The following is a 21,430-nucleotide window of genomic DNA, read 5'->3' as shown; positions in this document are numbered from 1 at the left end:
GGGCTGAGATTCTGGGACCCAGTACCACGTGCTCTGAGGCCCCCAGCTTTGAGTAGGGTGGGCTAGGAGGTCATCTAACGTGGCCCCCTCCTCTCATTCATGCAGGACTGGGCTGATGCCAAGGACACAGATCTGAATTTGTCCCTTGAGGTTCCCAAGGCTGCTTATCAAATGAGGCAGAAACACAAAAAACACATGGCAGATGACAAAGGCCTAGGGTAGACCTCACTAGAGGTGACAGTGGGAACACAAAAGGTGGGATGGGAGAGAGGCTGCCTTCATGTACCAGCGGACTCAGGGGCTGTGCCTGCTGTGGTGGGGCTGGTGGCTTGGAGGGACGGCGGGGGAGAGGCGGTGCGAGCTGCCCAGCTCCCTCTCAAGTGGTCGAGGTCTGGAAGGACCGAGCAGGAACCTCCTGCCCAGTTTCAGGCTTGAGCATCCAGTACTCTAATTTAAACACATGAGAGAAGTGGGGCCCACAGAGGAAGCATCTTACCCAAGAAGCAGATCCAGGACTGGCACACAGGCTTTGTCCACCACGCTGCAGTGCCTGCCTGGACAAGGTCCACTGTCTGCATGAGGCACCGGCTGTGAGGGCAGGAGGATGCTGAGGGCTGGAGCCCTTCCGCAGCTCAACATGGACCTCTGCTCCTGCCGTTCCTTCAGCAGGGGACTAAATCCTTAAATCCACAGTGAAAAAGAAGGCCTGACACAAGCAGAGTGATAGCTTTGAAATCACAAAAGTGATAGCTTTTGAACACACAGCCGGCTGGGGAGACAACCCTCTCTCCATCCTCTCCCCCTCCCACACCAGCATCAGTTGAAGAGGTGAGGGCAGACTCACGTAGAGGAATTAAGGCTGGGAAGGGCATGGGCAGCTGGAGGAAGGACAGCGCCATCTTTTCTTCATCTGTCTAACAGAGTCTCCATGTCTCTGGCTCTGGCCACTTTATGCTCTTTGGAATTTAAACTCATCAAATTCTATTGCACTGCAAAACTGAAGGAGCCCGTTGCCCATGACCTGGGCAGGGCAAGTCACATCATCTTGCTGGTCAGAATTGCCATTGGTTCAGCTGGGTTATTAACTACCTGCCTCCCTAGGGCGTTTAGAGGACTGAGTGGGATAAAGTGTATAAAAGCACCTGGCCTTTTAGTAGACGCCCACCACAATGCCTGGCTATTTTATTGTTGTAGTTGTTGTTTGGCAGGTCCCCACTGGGTTCGAACCACCAGCCTCGGTGTATGTGGCTGGTGCCCTAGCTGCTGAGCTACACGTGCTGAGTGGGGTGGGCATTTCTTTAAGATGTTTTCAAACTGCTGGGTGGCTTTATATCAAACAGAACTCTCTGCAACCTTGGTGGCTGGCGCCTTTGAAAAGGGATAGTGGTGGGATGAGAAGCTTGGCCCTTGGATCCAGGTCTTGGTTCAGGCCTGACACCCCTGTGAAGCCTTTTGCACATGGTAGTATAACCTTCTCTAGCATCTCAGTGCCTGTTTTCCAGCTTGTTTTGGCTCTTAAGTCATATTTCTGAATATGCCTGGTATAGGCTCTGGCGTCTAATAGGTACTCAGTAATTTGAGTCCCCAGTCCACACAGCCTCGGGGCTAGGACCCAGGGCTAGGACTCAGGGAGACTGAGACTGTAGGCTAAAGGAAGTCTTTTTACCAGCTTTGTTCAAAACCAGAGTTGAAGTAGAATGCAGAAGAAACTGTGAAAGTGAAACTTGGGCAATAACTTCCTAAAATGTCTGCTCTGCTCCCCTCCACTCTGGTTTTGTACCAGAGACCAGCCAGCGAGCACACAGATCAAACAGGCTTTCGAATGAAAGAACCAAGTAGAGATTTCTGAGTATTCTGAAAAGCAATATTTCACAGTCATTCCTGAACATGACTTTTTAGCTCTCAAGTTTTTCGTTTATAAGGGAAGAAGGAGTGATTCACTTGGCCATTCACCTGCAGTCATTAAGTGAGCACCTACTGTGTGCTGGGCCCTGTGACGGATCCATGTGGGAAATGAATTCTGTGTGTCTCACGGTCACCACACACATGTCTCTAAGAGGCCTGAGCGGATCACAGAAGGAAAGAGTGTGGGTTTGTTTCCTTGGGCAAACCCAAGCTCGACCCTTTAGGCCCATTCTGCTCACTCAGGAGTCAGAAAAGCTTTCTGGACAGGTTTGCAGGTGGGAGGGATAGTAGGGAGAGTCACCAGACACCATGAAGGACAGACCAGGAGGTTGATTAGTGGGAGAGCAGGGGCCGGGAGTGAGGTGACATTTCCAGACCATTTGTGTAGGCAGTTACGGCCCAGCTGAAAGCCCCTCTTAGCAGGATTCCCATAAGCATCATGTGGTGGGTTTCTGTGGCTTTGGGTTTCTTCTGAGTTTTTGTTCTCCCTTCATAGTACTTGTAACTTTCTCTCATGGCGCGTGGACCACAGGCCGTGTACTTTGCACATTTTATTTCTTACCATCACAGTAACTCTGTGAGGCAAATATTATCCCCACTTTACAGATGAGGAAAACTGAGAAAACTCAAAAGTGTGATGAGAAGCAGAGCTGGAATTCAAATGTGCAGACCATCTTCACCACCCACCTGCTTTTCCTGCCTCCTGTGGGTGGTAAAGTCGGGTTTTTTGTTTTTTTTTTTTGAGACAGTCTCATTTTGTTGCCCTTGGTAGAGTGCAATGGCATCGTAGCTCACAGCAACCTCAGACTCTTGGGCTCAAGTGATTCTCTTGCCTCAGCCTTCCAAGTAGCTGGGACTCTACAGGCGTTCACCACAATGCCTGGCTATTTTTAGAGATGACTATTTTTCTCACTGTTGCTCAGGCTGGCCTCAAACCCATCAGATCAGGCAATCCACCTGCCTCAGCCTCCCAGAGTGCTCAGATTGCAAGCGTGAGGCACCGTGCCCGGCCTAAAGTCCTGAACATAACAGGAAAAGTCTCTGAATGGAGTCATCTACCCAAGAGCAGACATGGCACCTGCTCTTCCCTGTTAGGGAGGATGGTGGTTTCTCAATGGGCATCTCATAACGGTGGGCATCTCAGTAACCCTCTTGGCCAAGGACCATAGTGCTTTATTTTTTCACTCAAAACACTTTTAATAATATAAAACAATATTTTGCCTGTTGTATCTATTTGGATTTCTTTTTTTGTGTGTTGTACATTGTACTTTATTGTATAGTGTCCACTGCTGTTTACATCAGACGTTGACTCAATGTTATTATACAGTTAAAAAAAAAAAGAAGAAAAAGAATGTGATGTGAGCCCATTGTATGTTGTGATGCATTGAGGACATCTTTGGAATGTGCAGGGTTATCCTGAGACCCCACAGTGAGTTACATAAGACCCAGTGGGCAGGAAGGAGATAGCCACTCTTGGCCTACTGAGCCCTGATTCGGTTAATTAATTAGTTAAAGATAGAGTCTTGCTGTATTGTCCAGGCTAGCTTTGAACTGCTGGGCTCAAGCCATCCTCCTGCCTCAGCCTCCCAAGTAGCTGAGATTATAGGCATGTGCTGTCATACCTGGTAGGTTCTTTTTTGTGTGTTCGTTTGTTTGTTTTTAATAAAAGCTGAGTCCCAGGGCTCACAACAGCTCTTAGACTTAGGTCTTTGACTGTCTTGTCACTGTTCCTACACATCTGAAGTCTGTGCTTGATTTCTCCATCCTAGAGTTGATCTGGAAGGGCTTCAGCCTCCTCCGTCCTTGGGGGGGACACCTTGCCTTTGGATTGGACGCTCGTCCCTGAGGCCCTGCCTCCACGTGGAACTGTCCAGACACAAATGAAGAATAAACTAGCTATGACCTTCAACTGTCTCCTGCCCCTTCCCAAACCCTTTTCCTCTGTGATTGGGCATGTGGTTGGAAGACGCTCCTCTCCAGATAAACTTGTCTTCGTCTCTAGGCCTTGGACACCTACCACCCAAAGAAGAGGAACCTGATCTTTTGTTTCTCCATCACCCCTAGATAGCTGTTAGGGGAGGAAGGAGGGAGTGTTTGATTCCACCTTGGGGCTTGCTCTTGAATGTGTTATGGAGCTCCCCTTCAGCAGCAGAGGGTTGAAAAGAGCCTGAGACTGCATGTGCCTGCGTGCAGAGATCAGAATATTCCATGAGCACTTACTCCAGAGAAAACTCAGTAGGGGTGCCTGATCCTGCCCCAGAAAGGTGTATCTCCTAACCCCAGCCCCGTGAAGACACATTGCTAGTGGCCGACTGGGTCTCTGAGTGACCCTTCTGGGCAGCTATGGCAATTGATGTCAAAGGACATGAAGACTGTCATCATCTTTGACCCAGTGAGCCCAATTTTGGGAATCTCTTCTAAGGAAACAATAAAAAAAAAATGGACAAAATGGTTCACAAATGTCTATAACTCAGCTTTTTACAATAACAGAATAAATTGGAAATAACTTACGTGTCTGACAATAATCATACACTCAAATCAGTTGTGCTTTAGCCACACGGTGAAATATTATACGCTGCACAAGTCAGGGCTGTGGAGTCTGGGAGAAGACTTAGAAGAGCCATCAGTCATTTATAGGAAACCGGATGTCAAGGATTACACCAAAATGGTGGCAGAGGCTATGTTGGGGACGCGAATTAGGATGATTTTCTTTCCCTTTCCCTCTTCTGCACATTTTCCTGTAATGTGGTTGTGTTACTTCTACTGAAGGATAACCTCCTCCTTGCTCCTCTTTCTTCTCTTTTCCTCTCCTCTCCTCTCTTTTCTCCTCTCCTCTTTTCTCTAACCTAGTACCATGCTGTTTTCTGGGAAGGAAAGAAAATCAAAGTTTAGATCAGTTCATAAATGATGTACAACTCAACAGATCAATTCATAAAACTTAGGCCCAGGCATCCCTGATGTAAGATACTGACAGGTGGCTGGGTACAGTGGCTCATAGAATTTTGGGAGGCTGAGGTAGGAGGATCACTTGAAGCCAGGAGTTTGAGACCAGCCTGAGTAAGAGCAAGACCCCATTTCTGCACACACATGAAAAAAAAACATTAGCAGTGCGTGGTGGTATCTATAGTCCTAGCTATTTCGGAGGCTGAGGGAGGAGGCTCACTTGAGCACAGGAGTTCAAGATTGCAGTAAGCTATGGTCATACAACTGCACTCCAGCCTAGGTGACAGAGTGAGATCCTATCTCTAAAAAAAAAATTAAAAAAAAAATACAGGCCCAATAACAAGGAACAATCCTTTTTTAAAAATTTATTATAATTTTTTTCAAGATCTAGTCCCAGATGTCAAGCAATTCTTGAATATAATAGCCAGCATGAACCGCGCTGTCCTTGACTATTCAGAAGACATCATTGATGCCATTTTATGAATGAGGAAACCTGGGGTCAGAGAGAGGTCATGAGATTTTTCTAGACCCTCACTGTTCCTTCCCAGTGAGCAGCTGATAGGATTAAGGAACCAAGAAACACCCAATATCAGTAATTCTCTTCACGTCGAATAGAAATTAGGTTCAGGAAAAGGTAAGAAGAATGAGAGCCACTGCTGGACAGTGCCCAGGTGTTTTCTGTTTGGGGACATCGTGTAAATTCCAAACTTCAGTTCAGGTGATGGAGCTCTGTGTGTTCTCAGTGCAAGGTGAGTGACCTGTCTCCAAGCACCTGAGGCTCCCTCCACCCCCGCTCCTGTCCCCTCCCCATCCATGGAGAGAGACGTCTCACGGGTGCTCTGTGCTGGGGTGCAGGACCAAGGAGCAATGGGTGCATCGGCCCTGGAGAAATCCACCAGGAACAGGCAGACCAAGGTGCCACTCAGTTATGGGATTGCAGATTTCCAGACAGACTCCATGGTATTTAAAATGTCTTTTCCTCTCGGGTTCTGTGTCTGTTACACAGCCCACTTGTCATCCTTGCCTGTGTTTTGGAAGGATTCCGATTCAAAGCTCCTGAGCCATTCTTTAAAGGGAGGCACAAGGCTTGGCGCCTGTGGCTCGAGCGGCTAAGGCGCCAGCCACATACACCTCAGCTAGCAGGTTCAAATCCAGCCTGGGGCCCGCCAAACAACAATGATGGCTGCAACCAAAAAATAGCCGGGTGTTGTGGTGGGCGCCTGTAGTCCCAGCTGAGGCAAGAGAATCGCTTAAGCCTTGGAGTTGGAGGTTGCTGTGAGCTATGTTGCCACAGCACTCTACCCAGGGTGACAGCTTGAGGCTCTGTCTCAAAAAATAAGTAAATAAATACTATTTAAAAAAAAAATAGAGGGAGGCACAAAATACGGAAAGGTACCTGGCGTCTTGGTGCACAGGTACCAAACGTATTTGGTGAATGAGCATACGGATTAATTTTCTGCTTCGGGTGAACAGCAGAAACTAGACTCTATTTAAATATCCATTTCACACCCCAGTATCTGTCATTCTTATGTGTGTATATATGTGTTTCTATGATTAAATACAAAAGGGGGACACATAGTATCTCAAATAAGTGGTTTATTGAACGTCCAGAAAACTCCCTAGGTTAGCCCTTTGCTCCTCTCCACCCCTTACCCTCCCCCTCATCTGAGCTCTTTGCCCAGACTTTAGATAGAAGTGACACGTCAGCGGCTGGTCGTGGGGCTGTGCATGAATGAATAAAGGTTGAAGCTTTTGCTACTTGCTGAGCTGGGCCATGTGCTTACCGAGCCACGCTGTGCAGGCTCTTGTCCTTGCAGTTGGAGAGTTGGAAGAATAGGAAGGGATAAAACACAGGGTTAAAACACCGATGGTAGAGGTTTCTGGCAGGCATACATCATCTCGGTTAATCCTCATCTAAATGTCCTGGGAGATTTAATTCAACCCAGCAAGTCGCTGCGGGCAGGTGGGAAGCGGTTATGGCAAGAGGTTTGGAACTTGAACTTGGGACAAGTTGAAACCTGTGGCAGCTCTAAGGTTTTAATCACCTGAGGGTGCTGGTTCCATCTGCTCCTGGGTGCTTGTCCCAGTGGGCTTTGTCTCTGCACTGTGTTCCCAGCTCTCTGGCTCTATGTTTGACATTACTTGTCTGAGCCTCCCTCCCTTCTTCCTGGCGAGGTTGAAGTTGAGTGTCACAGGAGGCCCTCAGTAACAGCAGTCTGTCGCCTCCCTGCTGACCACACTGGAGGGTGCCGCTGCCTTCCTGCCCTCCCGGAGGGTGTGGCTGTGCTCTGATTGACAGGTGGGGTCTTTTCTAGGTCTGTCCCTGTTCTCTGCCCCTCCTGCCTCCCAGCCCATGCTCTATCCCATGCTATTCTCAGAGCATGGGGCAATTCCTCATGCCCCATGAGGGGGAATGATTGAGCGTTAACTCTAGGAACAGACAGCTATGAATAGACGTGCGGGAAAAAGCGTTTTTGCCAAGTTTGAGCTGAGCTGAGTATTGTCAGCGCTGAATTAAAGATGAGCTTCCTGGCTCCCTCTGTTCTACTTAACATTGACCAAGTACCATGTCTTGAATCTTTAAAAAAAAAAATAAAAGAAAGAAGTAAGGAAAAGAAAAAAAGTCAGAAAGGGGCTTATATGATAGAAGATAAAGAATATTAACACTGCCTTGCATCTCTGTGCCACTAAACCCTGCTGAGCCCAGGACTGGGCCATTTCTGTTTTGGATCCACAGGCTGAGTTCACAGTAGGCCTTAATGCGAAAGAGTTCATAGAGTGCATAATTTTTTAGATAATTGAAGCCCAGGGAGGTTAAGTGACTTTCTCAAGGCTGTACAGCTGATCAGGGCCAGAGTTGGAACTTAACTTTTCTCAGCCTTGGCTCTTGTTAAACTCCACTCATAGATGTGTACTTTGGGCTGGCAGAGAATTCAAAGGTCAAAAGACACATCTTAATTCATGAAAAGAGCATTTACTGATGCTGCATCCTGCCCTTTATTCTGAAGCCTGGCGTTCCTTGTCCCCCCCAAATTAGCCTGTTCTCATGGTGACCACGTAAACTGTCTTCCCTTCCCCACCCCTGCACATGAAAATGTTTTCTCATTTGTGTGACATCCACTGGGTTTCCTCTGAAGATCCTAGAAGCCAGATGAGGCTGTATTGTTTACTAAGTGGAAAATCAGGGTGGGACAGGGGCTGAATGAAATAAGACATTGGTCCTTGATGAGTGAGGACTCTGTTGCTCTGTTAGGTCCTGAGTCGGGTCGCCTCTGGAGCAGTCATACTTAATTGTTCCAGCCTCTCCATTACTCTTGTATATAGAAATGGTCCTTCATTCACCAACCCATACAGAAAGCCCCGTGTGTGCTGGCTGCGGCCCTGTGGGGGCTGCTCCTTACGTAAATGCTGCCCCATTCCCCCCACCTGGCCAATGGTGTCGTGCCTAGGTGCTGTGCACCTTCAGAAGGCTGCAGTGTTAGTAGACTCCACCGGGGAAGCCCCTGCACCCTGTCCCCCCTCCCTTCTTGGGTCTAATGAGTGAAGAACTTGCCCTCGATGTTTCCTTGTTTTCTGTTTTCAACAAGCACATATGAAGCGCGTGGTCCGTGCCAGGGTTTGAGTTAGGTGGCTGGATGCAGAGATTCACAGGAGCCGCACTGCCCACCGGGGGTTCCAGACTGTGGGAGGAGATGGACATAAATGCTAATTGTTGCATTGATAGTCCAAGTGTTAAAACTGTGAAAAATTTAAAACATGCGAAACAATGCAGTACGTTGTTTGGGGGTAGGATCATATGTAATGGAAGTATAAAAGAGACGCACAGAAATGATAAATCCTGGGGACAGTGCTCACCTCTGGGGATCCGAGAGGTTATGATTGGGGTACCCAAGAGGCTTTGTTTGTATTCATTAATTTTTGTTCCTTAAGCTGGGTGCTAGATACAAGAGGTGGTTTTATGATTCTTTACATGTTTTTCATATATCTGAAATATTATACTGTAAAATTTGTAAAATAGAGTCATGAGCCAGAGGTTATTTGGAAACTCCAGTCTGGGCAGGTCTCTGGCCAGATGAGGATGTTTCTCCTCTTTATACTTCTAGCCGAGCATAGGGCCTGGCCGGGCTCATGCCCTCAGGAACTACTGACCCAAAACAAACTGCCTGGAGGAGCTGCGAAGGCCTTATAGAGAAGGCGACAGTTTGAACAGAGCTTTGAAGGCCATGGTGGGGAGCAGCATCTCAGAAGGCACAGCTCGTGCTAAAACAGGTAGACAGGAGAGTAGTCAAGCCACTCTAGGCACCAGCAGGTGGACTGGCTTACCATGGAGCAGTCCTTCAGTGGTCTGTTTTGCTCTTGACCATTTGTACTCAGAGTGGCTCAGAATCCAAGTTGACTTGGAGTTGACTTGGGATGGATTCCACTCTGGTATTAAAACCAGTCCCGTATCCAGAGAGTGCTTCCATGGTTCCTGGGGTCTCTGCATTGGGAGAGATTGGTCCCAGGTTCAGTGCCAAGTCCAGAAAACTATTGGTAAACTGAGGCTGGACCTATTCAGTGTGAAAGTCCAGAAAAACTTTTTGTAAACTGAGGAGTTGGACCTGCACAGTGTGAAAGCCGGTGAGAGAGATGGTCTCGCTCAGAGAAGAGCCAAGAGCCTGGGCCACTGAGTGTTGTGCGGTTGCCACTGTCTGACATTAAAGACTCCTCTGCAAAACCATGAGGGGAGAGGCAGGAAGGCCACGCTCTCTGTTTAGTGTCCTGGAGGATAATGTATATTCAAGACGGTTTTTCATAACTTGCGAAGCCAGCAAACTCCCTCAGGGGAACCAGATGAAAGGGGAATTTCATCAGCAAGGCTTAATCACAGATACTGCTTGTTTTCTGGGCCCCACTGGTTGCTCTCCCCTTGGGATCCTTAATTGTGGAAACTTGTTCATTGTGGTTTCATTAGGGCTGGCCCCCTTTGATCTCCACAAAGTCGTCCACTTCTTTAGGGAAGAATCTGGGGGGCTCCTGGACTTCTCCCATATCTGTCCCTAACTTTCAAATTCTGGCTAGACTGTCACTCATGTTTCAGAGCAGGGGGACTCCTTTGCTCCCCAGGTCCCTGCTTGGAAGAACCCAATGCTGTGGTTGGAAGCCACCTTAGCCAGTGCTAGTGCAGTGGCCAGGTGAGGAGCCTGAGGCCCTGAGGTGAGCTGACAGTGAATGTTCTGGAAGCAGCAGCCTCAGCATCTGACACTTCTTGAGGCCTCCCCTATTATGATCTGAGCACAGGTTCTTCCTCCAAGGGCTGTTCCCTGTGAACCTGAAAATCCACTGCATTTTTAAATGCAGTCTGGACAGGCTATGTGACAACCTCGTCACCTAGGACGGGGGAGGGGAAAGCCCATTAGCTGCTGGTGATCTCTGACTCATTCCAAGGAACTTAGCACGTATCTCCCACCAGGGACCAATTAATTCTGCAGGAAGTCATGGTTTACATTTTACCCTGGAAACTCAGGCACTGCGCACGTTTATGTGCTTGGCCCTCAAAGTGTCCTCCTGCAAGTTTTGTTTAATCACAGTCGTGATTGAAAACTCACAGCGTTTCCCTCTGACTTTATTAGCCAGTCCTTACCCACATTTCATCTGCTTTCTCTTAAACACTCTTTTTGGGTCTGTGTTTATAGACCCTGAATAAACACAAATCCTTGACTTTAATTAGGAAGCCAGCAGTGGCCAAAAAAGGAGGCCCATTCTGTTTCTCTGGTATGGCGGGTGTGGAAAGGAGAGTGAAGGAGAACAGTAGAAGGTGGAGTGGGCTGGGGTGAAGAACTGTGTGGTCTCCACCCTGCCCCCACCCCCTGGACCACGAGCGCTGAGTCAGCTGAAGTTACATCTTGAGTAGATCTCTTGGCCTTTCCCACAGTCCGTTCGTTCATTCCCTCAGCACGTGGATGCCAGCTTTTCCTAACACCATTTCTTGGTCGTTCTCGGAGGGCAGTGATTGTTGCCTGTGTTCTCTCCTGTAGCTCTGCACCTGCAGCATGTTGTAAGTGCTTGTAAGTATTGGGTTTAATGAATCAATGAGTACCTGACATTCCATCATTAGGAATCCATTTCTTTGTTTTAACCACAGGCTTCTATCTTCAGAGTATCTTAAAAAAATAATACTCCAGGGCAGTGCCTATGACTCAAAAGGAGTAGGGTGCTGGCCCCATATACCGCAGGTGGTGGGTTCAAACCCAGCCCTGGCCAAAACTGCAAAAAAAAAAAAAAAAAAAAAAAATCCAGAAGGTGGGTCAGGCAAGGTGGCTCATACCCAGTACTCTGGGAGTTTGAGCCAGGACTTTGAGGTTGCTGTGAACTAGGCTGAGGCCTGGGGCAACAGAGTGAGACTCTGTCTAAAGAAAAGAAAAGAAAAGAAAACAGAGTGGAGCATACAGAATGCGTTAGGTCCCCCACAATACGGTGGTCACAGGAAGGCAGATGGAACTCTGTGAGCCCTGGGGACAGGAGCACTAAAAGCTGGCTGGGATGGAGAGAGTTGGTTTGGAAGCTAGCATGAAGGGGATGAGATTGGAGACCCAGCTAGTTTTGCTAGCATTAACATCTTGGGCACATCACCAAAGCTCTGTGAGATAAATTTTCTCATCTTTAAACTGAATATGGCATAAAAATGCCCGATTCTTATCCCGAGCGTCTCACCTGCCCTTTTCCACTTGGTTTCTGTTTGCTGATGGCTGGTTGCCCTCCGAGATGTCCCTGTTGATAATTCCTCAAGGCGTTCATTCTGCTCCCGCTGTGTGCCCTGGGGATGGTATATGAGGTAGGTGAGTCCCTCCATCTGAGCCAGGGGGTTATTCACTGAGAGAGCCAGCTCTGAGGGCTGTGCTGTGATGTTGGCAGGCCTGGGCTGCAGCAAGAAATCAAGGAGGGCTTCCCAGAGGAAGTGGCGTCCTATAGGGGAGGGGACTGTGTGTATCGCTCTGTAGATCCCTAGCACTAAGCAGAGTGTCTCACATACACCAGGTGTTCAGTGAGTGAATGATGGAGGGTAAGAGCATTTCATGAACCAGAAAGTGTGGTGCAGACGGTGGGTGTTGCTGTGATGTTTGTGGAGGGTAGGGTGGGGGCATCTGAGACAAGCTTCATCCTCTGGTTTCCTGAGGACCAAGCTGTTGGCCAAGAACTAGGGTCTGCCCTCTAGCAGGGCCAGCTGGGTGACAGGGTCAGCCTGGGTATCTGATCACTCTACCCAGGAACATTGACTGTCCAAGACTTGACATCTTTAGCCAACCCACTATCCCACAGCCCTTCCTAAGAAGATCCAGCTTTGGACAGCCGGTCCTACTCTTCTGCACTGTCTAGGGCTGGTGGCTGACTAGGGAGGTGACTCACTGGGAGGCAGTGTGTGTGTGTGTGTGTGTGTGTGTGTAAAGAAATGGAGTGATGCCCAGAAAGTGCTAAAAAAGCCTGGCACTCATATTCACATCAGTAACCTCTAGCCTCCAGAGCAATTGCTGTTCCTAAAGCGAAGCTGGCTCTGTTGCTGTCTTCTCCAATGACTGAGCTTCTGGAGGTGAGGGATGGCAATGGAGTCATCGTTGTAATCCCAATAGCCAGGATAGGGCCTGGCATGTGAGTTTGTGGGCAGTTTCCTGAATGAGTGTATGAATGAGCGAGCTTCAGGTAATGGTAATTAAATTGTCCAAAAGGCAGCTGACACTGAATGGCTTTATGGAGCAGAAGAGGATGTTTCTGAAAATGACCTTTTGCTACTACTTTAGATGTTTTGCAATAGCAGATGCTTGAAATCCTACTTCACACTCGCCTTCTGTGGTGAGAGGTGAAGAAACACTTCTTTTGTTCACACTTGGCTCTGGGACTCTGTAGACATAGACCTCGCCCTCCCTTCTGCCAGCCTGCAAACCCCCAAGTCTGTCCCGTGGGACCCAGTGATGGTGAGACGGGGCTCATGGATCTATATTTATCCAATTCTTTGGTTTGGTGGATTGGCATGTCTCACAGACACTTTTTGTATTTTGGGGTGTACAGAATCCTACCCACATTCTGTTTGGGGGAACCGCCAGTCTTGGAGGGAGGCAGGCATGAAAGCTGAGGTAGACCAGATGTTCTTTCTTGTAGCTGCTTGGGTATCAGTATATGACTTCAGCTTGGCCACATGGGCACTGCCATCTCCAGCTTCCCCTGTGGACTGAATGCTGCAGAGACGCAGGGGCACTTAGAGGTCAGTCAGAGCTGAGTGTCCAGTAGAGGTGGCAGGTGTCCTCAGCAGATATCTTGTGGCATGGCCATGGCCACATCTTCCTTCCGCTCAATATCCCTTGGTCCTTTGCCCAAGCTTGGTTCTCCAGCTGGCCTGTTGATTCTGGGAGCACCCTGTATCTTCTCATCAGACTCCTTTTTTTCTCATGAACTGGTCATAGCTGATTTCTGTCGTCTGTATTCTGTACCCCGACAGCCGTGTCCCGCCAAGGCTGAGGGGGGCATCCTGCCCCTGCTGTGGGCCTGGCTCACCCGGTGAGACAGGGAGCTCACTTAGGTGCCTCTCTAGTTCTCAGCTCCCTTTTGTGAGGTAGACACCCACCAGCCTGATGTCTTGAAAACCTAGCTGCTTCAGTTCAGTTCAGTAAACACTGAGCCTCCTTCTATGTGTCGGGCATTGTGCTGAGCACAGGATACAAAGATAAAGAAGACTGAGCTTGCACCTTGACCTGGGAGACTCAACATACGCTTGTTGTCTAAGAGCTGTTCTGGAGACTGAGAGTCCAAGGTTAATGTACTGGCAGGCTGGTTCCTTATGAGGGGTGAATGACAGAGTGAGGGAGAATCGATCCCATGCTTCTGGTGTCTATGGGAAACCCTTGTAGACACATCTCCCTGATCTCCGCCTTTGTGTTCTCACGGTGTTCTCCCTGTGTCTCTGTCTCCACATGGTTGTTGTCTCACAGGGACCCCAGTCATAGGAGTTAGGGCCTGCCCCCCACCAGTGTCATGTCATCTTAGCTGATTACATCTGCAAAGACCCTGCTTCCAAATAAGGTCACATTCTTTGGTATTGGGAGTTTGGACCCCAATTTATGAATTTTAGGGGGACACAATTCTACATATAAAAGTGATAATACCAGCCTTTAAGGAGCTTTCAGACCAGAGGTGGAGGCAGTCACACAGTTGGGTCTGTCCAGCATGGTGGGAGAGGAGAAGGGTAGGCCGAGGTGCTGTGGTTCCACAAGGTCTGTTAACCCTGACAGGGGACTCTCAAAGAGAGGTGACGCCTGAGCCACAGTCAGTAGGATGCAAGGAGTTGGGTGGACAGAATGGCTAGTGGTGAGGGTGTGCCTGTGAGATGACTCAGCCTCACCCATCCAGGGAGGCAGGAGTGGTGAGCTGTCATCTGGAAGGGAAGGCAGAAGCCAAAATATGGATGGACCTGTATGTCAGAGGTTTGCAATTTTTTCCTGTAAATAAGAAAACAGTAAATTTTAGGCTTTGATGGCCATATGGTCTCTGTTACGCCTATTCTACCATGCTGTTGTAGCAATTAAGCAACCATGAACAATCTGTAAATGAATGGGTGTAGCTGTGTTAAAATAAAACTTTATTTACAAAACTAGGCAAGGGGCTTGAGTTGGCCCATGAGCTGTAATTTGCTGACTGCCATTGTATGCTATGCTGAGGAGTTTGTACCTTGAGAATATAGTGAACATACATATTTATAGTTGCTGATAATAGTGAACTCAGCTCAAGCTGGCTTATGTAGGAAGAATTAAGAATATGTATGTATAATTGAAATGTTCGGGGCAGGGCGGGCTTCAGGTAGGGTTTGATCTGGGCACTTGATCATTTCTCTGCTGTTCTTTTAGGTCTGCCTTCTTATGTGAGTTTTATCTTCAGACTGCCTTCTTTGTGGTGGTAACGTGGATGCAGCAGTTCCAAATTTTACATCCGCATCTCTTGCCGAATTCCTTTTGGACCACAGTAGGTTATGTGTGTACCCTGGAGCCAATCCCTTTGTCCAGGAGAATGCCCTGTGTTGATTGACTTCTGGCTGGGGTTGCCTCTTACTTGAACTGCTTACTGGCAAAGCGTCAGGACTGGAGGACTTGGCTTAGGGCAGCCCGGGCAGCCCTAAAGGGATATATGGATAGTCCTGCTCAGACCACATGGCTGGTCCTCATCAGGAGGGGTAGGGTGTGATCACTCCAAGGAGGATTATATGCAAAAGAGTAAAGCAGTCAGGTTTATGATTTCTGGAAAAATCTCTGATGTTGTGACTTTGTGCAAGAGAGCCAGGCTAGAGGGAGGGATGCTATTGGGAGATTGTTTCTTAATTTAAAAAAAAAAAATTTTTTTTTTGAGACAGAGTCTCACTTTGTCCCCGTGGGTAGAGTGCCATGGCATCATAGCTCACAGAAACCTCAATCTTTTGGGCTCAAGTGATCCTTTTGCCTCAGCCTCCCTAGTAGCTGGGACTACAAATGCCTTCCACAATGCCCAGCTATTTTTCCAACTCCTGGGCTCAAGCAGTCCACTTGCTGTGGCCTCCATAGTGCTGGTATTACAGGCCTGAGCCACTGCACCCAGCTGGGAGATTGTTTCTTTTTTTTCTTTCTTTCTTTTTTTGTTTTTATTGTTGGGGATTCATTGAGGGTACAATAAGCCAGGTTACACTGATTGCAATTGTTAGGTAAAGTCCCTCTTGCAATCATGTCTTGCCCCCATAAAGTGTGACACACACCAAGGCCCCACTCCCCTCCCTCCGTCCCTCTTTCTGCTTTCCCCCTCATAACCTTAATTGTCATTAATTGTCCTCATATCAAAATTGAGTACATAGGATTCATGCTTCTCCATTCTTGTGATGCTTTACTAAGAATAATGTCTTCCACTTCCATCCAGGTTAATACGAAAGATGTAAAGTCTCCATTTTTTTTAATGGCTGAATAGTATTCCATGGTATACATATACCACAGCTTGTTAATCCATTCCTGGGTTGGTGGGCATTTAGGCTGTTTCCACATTTTGGCGATTGTAAATTGAGCTGCAATAAACAGTCTAGTACAAGTGTCCTTATGATAAAAGGATTTTTTTCCTTCTGGGTAGATGCCCAGGGATTGCAGGATCAAATGGGAGGTCTAGCTTGAGTGCTTTGAGGTTTCTCCATACGTCCTTCCAGAAAGGTTGTACTAGTTTGCAGTCCCACCAGCAGTGTAAAAGTGTTCCCTTCTCTGGGAGATTGTTTCTAAGGCTGTTGTAGCCAGCAGTGAGGCAGTGGTGAGCAGAGAGGATTTGGGAACTACCAAACTGAGAGGAGACAGTGGATTTGAGAATTACCTTGGAGATGGAATTGATAGAACTTGGGACTCATTTAATATGTGTATGAACTTGGGACTCATTTAATATGTGTATGAACTTGGGACTCATGTAATATGTGTATGGGGTGTGCAGAAGATAGTTAACAGGAAATACCCACGTGTGGCTCGTTAGCTAGGAGAACCAGGCGAAAAGCACATTACGCTGAGTCCTGTAATGACCAAGATGAGTAAGAGGGTGGCTGTCTGCACATGCCCTGCTCATCCCAGCCTTGCCACCCAGAGCAGGCCCCGTGTGTGTGTTTTAGAATTTAATGACAACCAGGAAATGCTGTGTTACTGTAGAGGAAAGGTTGCTCTTCCTTCTTAACCCAAATTCCTTTCATTACTGATGGCTGGACCCGAGTTATCATGGGGTTGTTTCTCACTCTTTGACAAATGGGCAGGATGCTGAGGGGACATTTCCCCTCTCTCCAATTTATTTTTCATATCATGCCAGATTGTTTAAGAATGTAAAACAGATCATACTATCCCTCTGCTTAAAACCCTCAGTAGCTTCCTGTTGTTATTTAAAAACTAAATAAAACTCAAGGTCCCCAGGCCCCGGCCCCCGCCTTCCTCTGAGCTCTCTGTCCTTCCTCACTGGCTGCGGCCCCCGGCTTTGCGCTGTTCCCTCTGCCTGACGTTGTGCTCCTGCCTCTTTGTAAAGTAGCCTCCTCCTTCCTCCGTTTGTCTTTCCTCCTCTTTCTTGTAGAGCTCACCTTTACTGAGCCTCTGTTCCTTCCCCTCCAGGCCTCCTCTCGGTGTGCAGGAGTGTGTGCAGTTTGCTCCTGTGGGTTAGGGCTCCTTTCATGAAGGCAGGGATCGATTGCGTCTGTCTGGTCCTGCACCTTCGCCAAGTGGTGCACGAGCCTGACACCAGGTAAGTACTTGCTCAGGAAATGTTCATCGAGGGAAACTGGGCTGGGTGTTCAGCCATGTCTTAGTCTGTTTTCTATTCCTTATAGCAGAATCCCTGAAACTGGGTAACTTAAAGAAAAATTCTTTCCTTCCTTCCTTCCTTCTTTTTCCTTCCTTCCTTCCCTCCCTCTCTTTCCTCTCTTCCTTCCTTTTCTCCTTCCTTCCTTCCTTCCTTCCTTCCTTCCTTCCTTCCTTCCTTCCTTCCTTCCTTCCTTCCTTCCTTCCTTCCTTCCTTCCTTCCCTCCCTCCCTCCCTCTCTCTTTCTCTCCCTCTCCCTATGCCTCCCTCTTTCCCCTCCCTCTCCCTCTTTGTTGCTCTGGGTAGAGTGCCAAGTGCTATGGAGTCATAGCTCACAGCAACCTCGAACTCTTGGGCTCAAGTGATCCTCTTGCCTCCCGAGTAGCTGGAACTGCAGGCTTAGAGATGGGGGTCTTGCTTTTGCTCAGATTGGCCTCCAACTCCTGAGCTCAAGCATTTTACCCTTCACCTGCCTGTGTTACGATTACAGGCATGAGCTACCACTTCTGTGAAAAATGAATTTATTTCTTACAGTTACGGAGGTGGAGAAGGCCCAGGTCCAGGGGCTGCTTCTGAGGACGGCCTTCTTGCAAGTGGGGACTCTGTGGAGTTCTGAGGCAGTGCAGGGCATCACATGGTGAGGGACTGAGTGAGCTCACATTGCCAGCTCAGCTCTCTCTTCCTTTTCTTATGTAGACACCAGTTCCCCTCCCAAGATAACTAATCCAATGGATTGATTAATCCATTCCTGAAAGCAGAGCCCTCACAACCCAGTCACCTCTTAAAGACTCTGCCTCTCAGTACTGCCACATTGGAAATTAGGTTTCAACATGAGTTTGAGCAGGATTTATTGAGCACATACTAAGTGCCAGGCAGGCATAGTTCCAGTGCTGGGGCCTGGGGATGCAGTGAAGAATGAGAGACACACATTTGCCCACCTGGAGCTTTCATTTCAGCTCTTCAGCCTGTCCTGCCTTTAACCACGTCTTGTTTTTTCACCTGTTCATTCATTTGTGCATGCATATATAAACACACACACATACACACACACAGAGGGTGCCAAAAAATGTATGCACATTTTAAGAAAGGAAAAAACTGCATTAAAATTGTAATGCTCAGGATCTACCCATAACCAAAGATGAACACAACTCACATTTGACTTACAGTTTTAGTAGAGGTGCTGCGAAGGTCATATGACACATGGCCACTCTTGTCCAATTCTACTTTGAAAAGTAATACATAGAACACATCCCATAAAATGTGTCGTCACAGACTGAGCCATGGCCTAGAAGTGGTTAGGACAAGGCAGAAAGGTGACCCTACCTCTCCCTCCGGAGGATAATGGCATGAATAAGAGAGGACATGGGGCCTGCGTGGTCCTGAGCACATCCTGCCAGCGGAGTGGGAGCGTGTTCTGGTAGCTTGGTTCTGCCACCTTGATGAGGCCAGTCTGGCCCAGTCCTGGCTGGAGCAGGGACTGACACAGAGTGGCTCCTTGCATGTTGATTTAGGGGCTTGCCAAAATCAGAGGTTGTCTGGGGACCGACTTAATTTGAGTTCTTTTAAAAGAATCAGTGAGCACATTCTTCTTAGCAAGGTATCATAAGAATGGAAAAGCAAGTCTCCAATGTACTCGATGCTAATAGGAAGCCAGTGGATGAACTAATACATGTCCACAGTCGGGAAAAACTCAATTCAATTCAAGCTGGGGGGGAGGGGAGAGAAGGGAGGGGAAGGAAGAGAAAGACGAGGAAGGAGGGGCGTGTTTGTACTCTTAACTAATGGGCACAAGTTAAGGGTATGTGGCACACTTTCTGGGAGTGGACACAACTCCAACAGGGACCTTGCCTAACAAATGCAAACAATGTAACCTCATCATGTGTACCTCCATATTCATCTGAAATTAAAAACAAAGAATGCGTGAGATGGACACCTCAGCGCACCCAGAACCATAGGTCCACGTTAGGAAGTAGAGACTGCGTTTCATTGCACAACCCGCGGCTGTCGCCTGTGTTGCCAATGTTGGCAACGTTGACGGATAGTCTAGAGGGTGAGAAACCACATGAGGTCTAAGGCCTGGAAGGCTCTGGTGGTTCTGCCAGTAAATACAGAGACCCCATTTTTCAGAGACCCACTGAGATACAGTGCAAAGAGCAGAAAATACATACAGAACTTGTCTGTGGCTTACATTTTTAAGGGAGTGTGTAATTCATGTTGTCATAAAAAAATTAAAATGAAGATTTATAAATGTTAGTGGGGGAAGGCAGAGAACCTGGTATTTGTCCTGGTTACCTCTGCTTCCTAGCTGTGTGATGAGGCTGGGTGGAAGTTTCACTTCTTGGAAAATTAGTTTCCACTTCTGTAAAATGGGACGCTGTACCAGAAGCTCTACAAGGTCTATTTTGAAATCAGCTCTGTGTACACTGCATGATGATTGCTGTCAGTTTGTGTTCAGCGTCAAGAGAAGTTCTCTTCATAGACTTTTTCTTAGGGTCCTGGCTGAACTTTACATAGCTGACTGTTTTCAAAGTTTTAAAAACCCCACTTGAATTTGCATAATGAAGTAAAAAACTCAGAGCCTCTTTCTATCTGAAGTGGGTGTTACAAAGCTTGGGGTAGGGCCTTGATAATCATCTGGGAGAAGGGGCTGTGTTCTTGAGGTTCTTTCAACATTTACTTGACCCCCATGGGGCCTGGGGGCTTGGAGCCAAGTGGACAGGATGTGGGCTAAAACATGAGGGGTCACCTCAGTCCTCAAAGAGCTGATGGTGTAAACTGGGATTGTAAAAACACCTGATGTTTGGAAATGCTATTCGCATCAGGTAGCTTGAGGAAATGTGTGCAGAGGGGAAGGATCTCAGTGAGGTCCAAGAACATTCATAGGTCCATGTGGCTGAACTAGAGTGTTCCTGAGGACATCAGCCAGGTGATGGTGGCCTTGTAAGCTGTGGTAAAGGAAATTACATCACAGTCTGCAGACCAGATGGAGACTTGTGTATTAGAAGAGGTGGCAGCTGGGAGGCGGAAGGTGAGAGACTGCACAAAGCAGAGGTGTGGGGCCTGGAGCCAGGCACCCAGGTGCCATTAGTAAGCTACAGTCAGACCTGAAATGGTATCTGGGGCAGGAAGTGGGGCCTGCCTGGGAGCATCAGCAGCCTCTCGCTCACCCACTGAGCACTGAATCAATCAGCATTCTGGGTTGCAAGTGGCAATAACCCAACTCAAACCAGCCTAAGTTTAGAAAAGGCAGTTTATGTGTGAAGTAATTCCCCAGTTAGGCATGGCTGATCTGGGATTCCAAACCATGTTGGCTGGCTGTCTCCCTGTCTCCTGGCTCTGCCTTCCTTTCTCCATGATATTCAGGAGGTCCCTCTCTCTCTCTCTTTGGGACATCAAGAGGCTGCTGGCAGCTTGGATTCAGGTTTCCCCAGGCTTACCTGGGGTTTGGGGGAGTGAAGGTACCCCTTCCCAGTGGCTTCAGCCAAAGTGCTAGAGAAGGCTCTTACTGGCCAGTTAGGGTCACATGGTTATTTTGGAAATATCTGTTGGTTCTGGAAGGTTCCCTGCTTTGACTTCCTGTAGGTAACGTGCCACCTCTGGGGACGACGATTAGGAGATGCCGCATAGGAAAGTGAGGAGCTATTACGGGCAGAGGTGTGGAGGCCGGGCAGGCAAGATGTCAGCTGTCCACGGCAGGAGCCTAGCGCCCAGGTTCCTTTGCCTGCTGTCTTAGTCTGTTTTCTGTTGCTTAGAACAAAATATCTGAAATTGGATAGTTTATAAGGAAAATGAATTTCTTTCTTTTCTTTCTTTCTCAGTCTCACTATGTCGCCCTCAGTAGACTGCCGTGGCATCACAGCTCACAGCAACCTCAAACTATTGGGCTTAAGCGATTCTCTTGCCTCAGCCTCCCAAGTAGCTGGGACTACAGGCACCTGCCACAATGCCCGGCTAAGGAAAATGAATTTATTTCTTACAGTTATAGAGGCGGAGAAGGCTCAGGTCGAGGGGCTACTCTGCGGAGTCCCGAGGGGGTGCGGGGCATCATGTGCCGAGGGGCGGAGTGAGCCCCCATACCAGCCCCCATACCCTCTTCTTGTAAAGCCATCATAGCCCACTGATCCGTGAATGATCCATTCACAAGGGCAGAGCCCTCATGACCCAAGGCCCCGCCTCTCAGTAGTGCCACACTGGGACTAACTTTCAACATAAGTTTTGGAGGGGACAATTACTCAAACCATAGCACCTGGCTAGGGAGGCTTCTGCGCAGTGGTGAGCTGGACTGG

General features: G+C 48.1%; 1 protein-coding gene across 19 annotated transcripts in view; it reads left to right on the top strand.

The window, feature by feature from the left end:
• The window catches only part of CYRIB (CYFIP related Rac1 interactor B), a 154,650-nt gene that overhangs the window by 5,292 nt on the left and 127,928 nt on the right, over positions 1-21,430 (top strand). The window contains exon 2 of one of the 19 annotated variants that reach the window (XM_053558721.1): positions 16,959-17,088. The exons of the other annotated variants lie outside the window; for them this stretch is intronic. The gene's annotated coding sequence lies outside the window, so the exon portion shown is untranslated. The remainder of the gene's footprint in view (positions 1-16,958; positions 17,089-21,430) is intronic. 19 annotated transcript variants of the gene reach the window in all.

Source organism: Nycticebus coucang, chromosome 13 (assembly GCF_027406575.1).
Source record: "Nycticebus coucang isolate mNycCou1 chromosome 13, mNycCou1.pri, whole genome shotgun sequence".
In the NCBI taxonomy this organism is placed as follows: Eukaryota; Metazoa; Chordata; class Mammalia; order Primates; family Lorisidae; genus Nycticebus; species Nycticebus coucang.
This window is presented reverse-complemented; position numbering and strand designations above follow the sequence as displayed.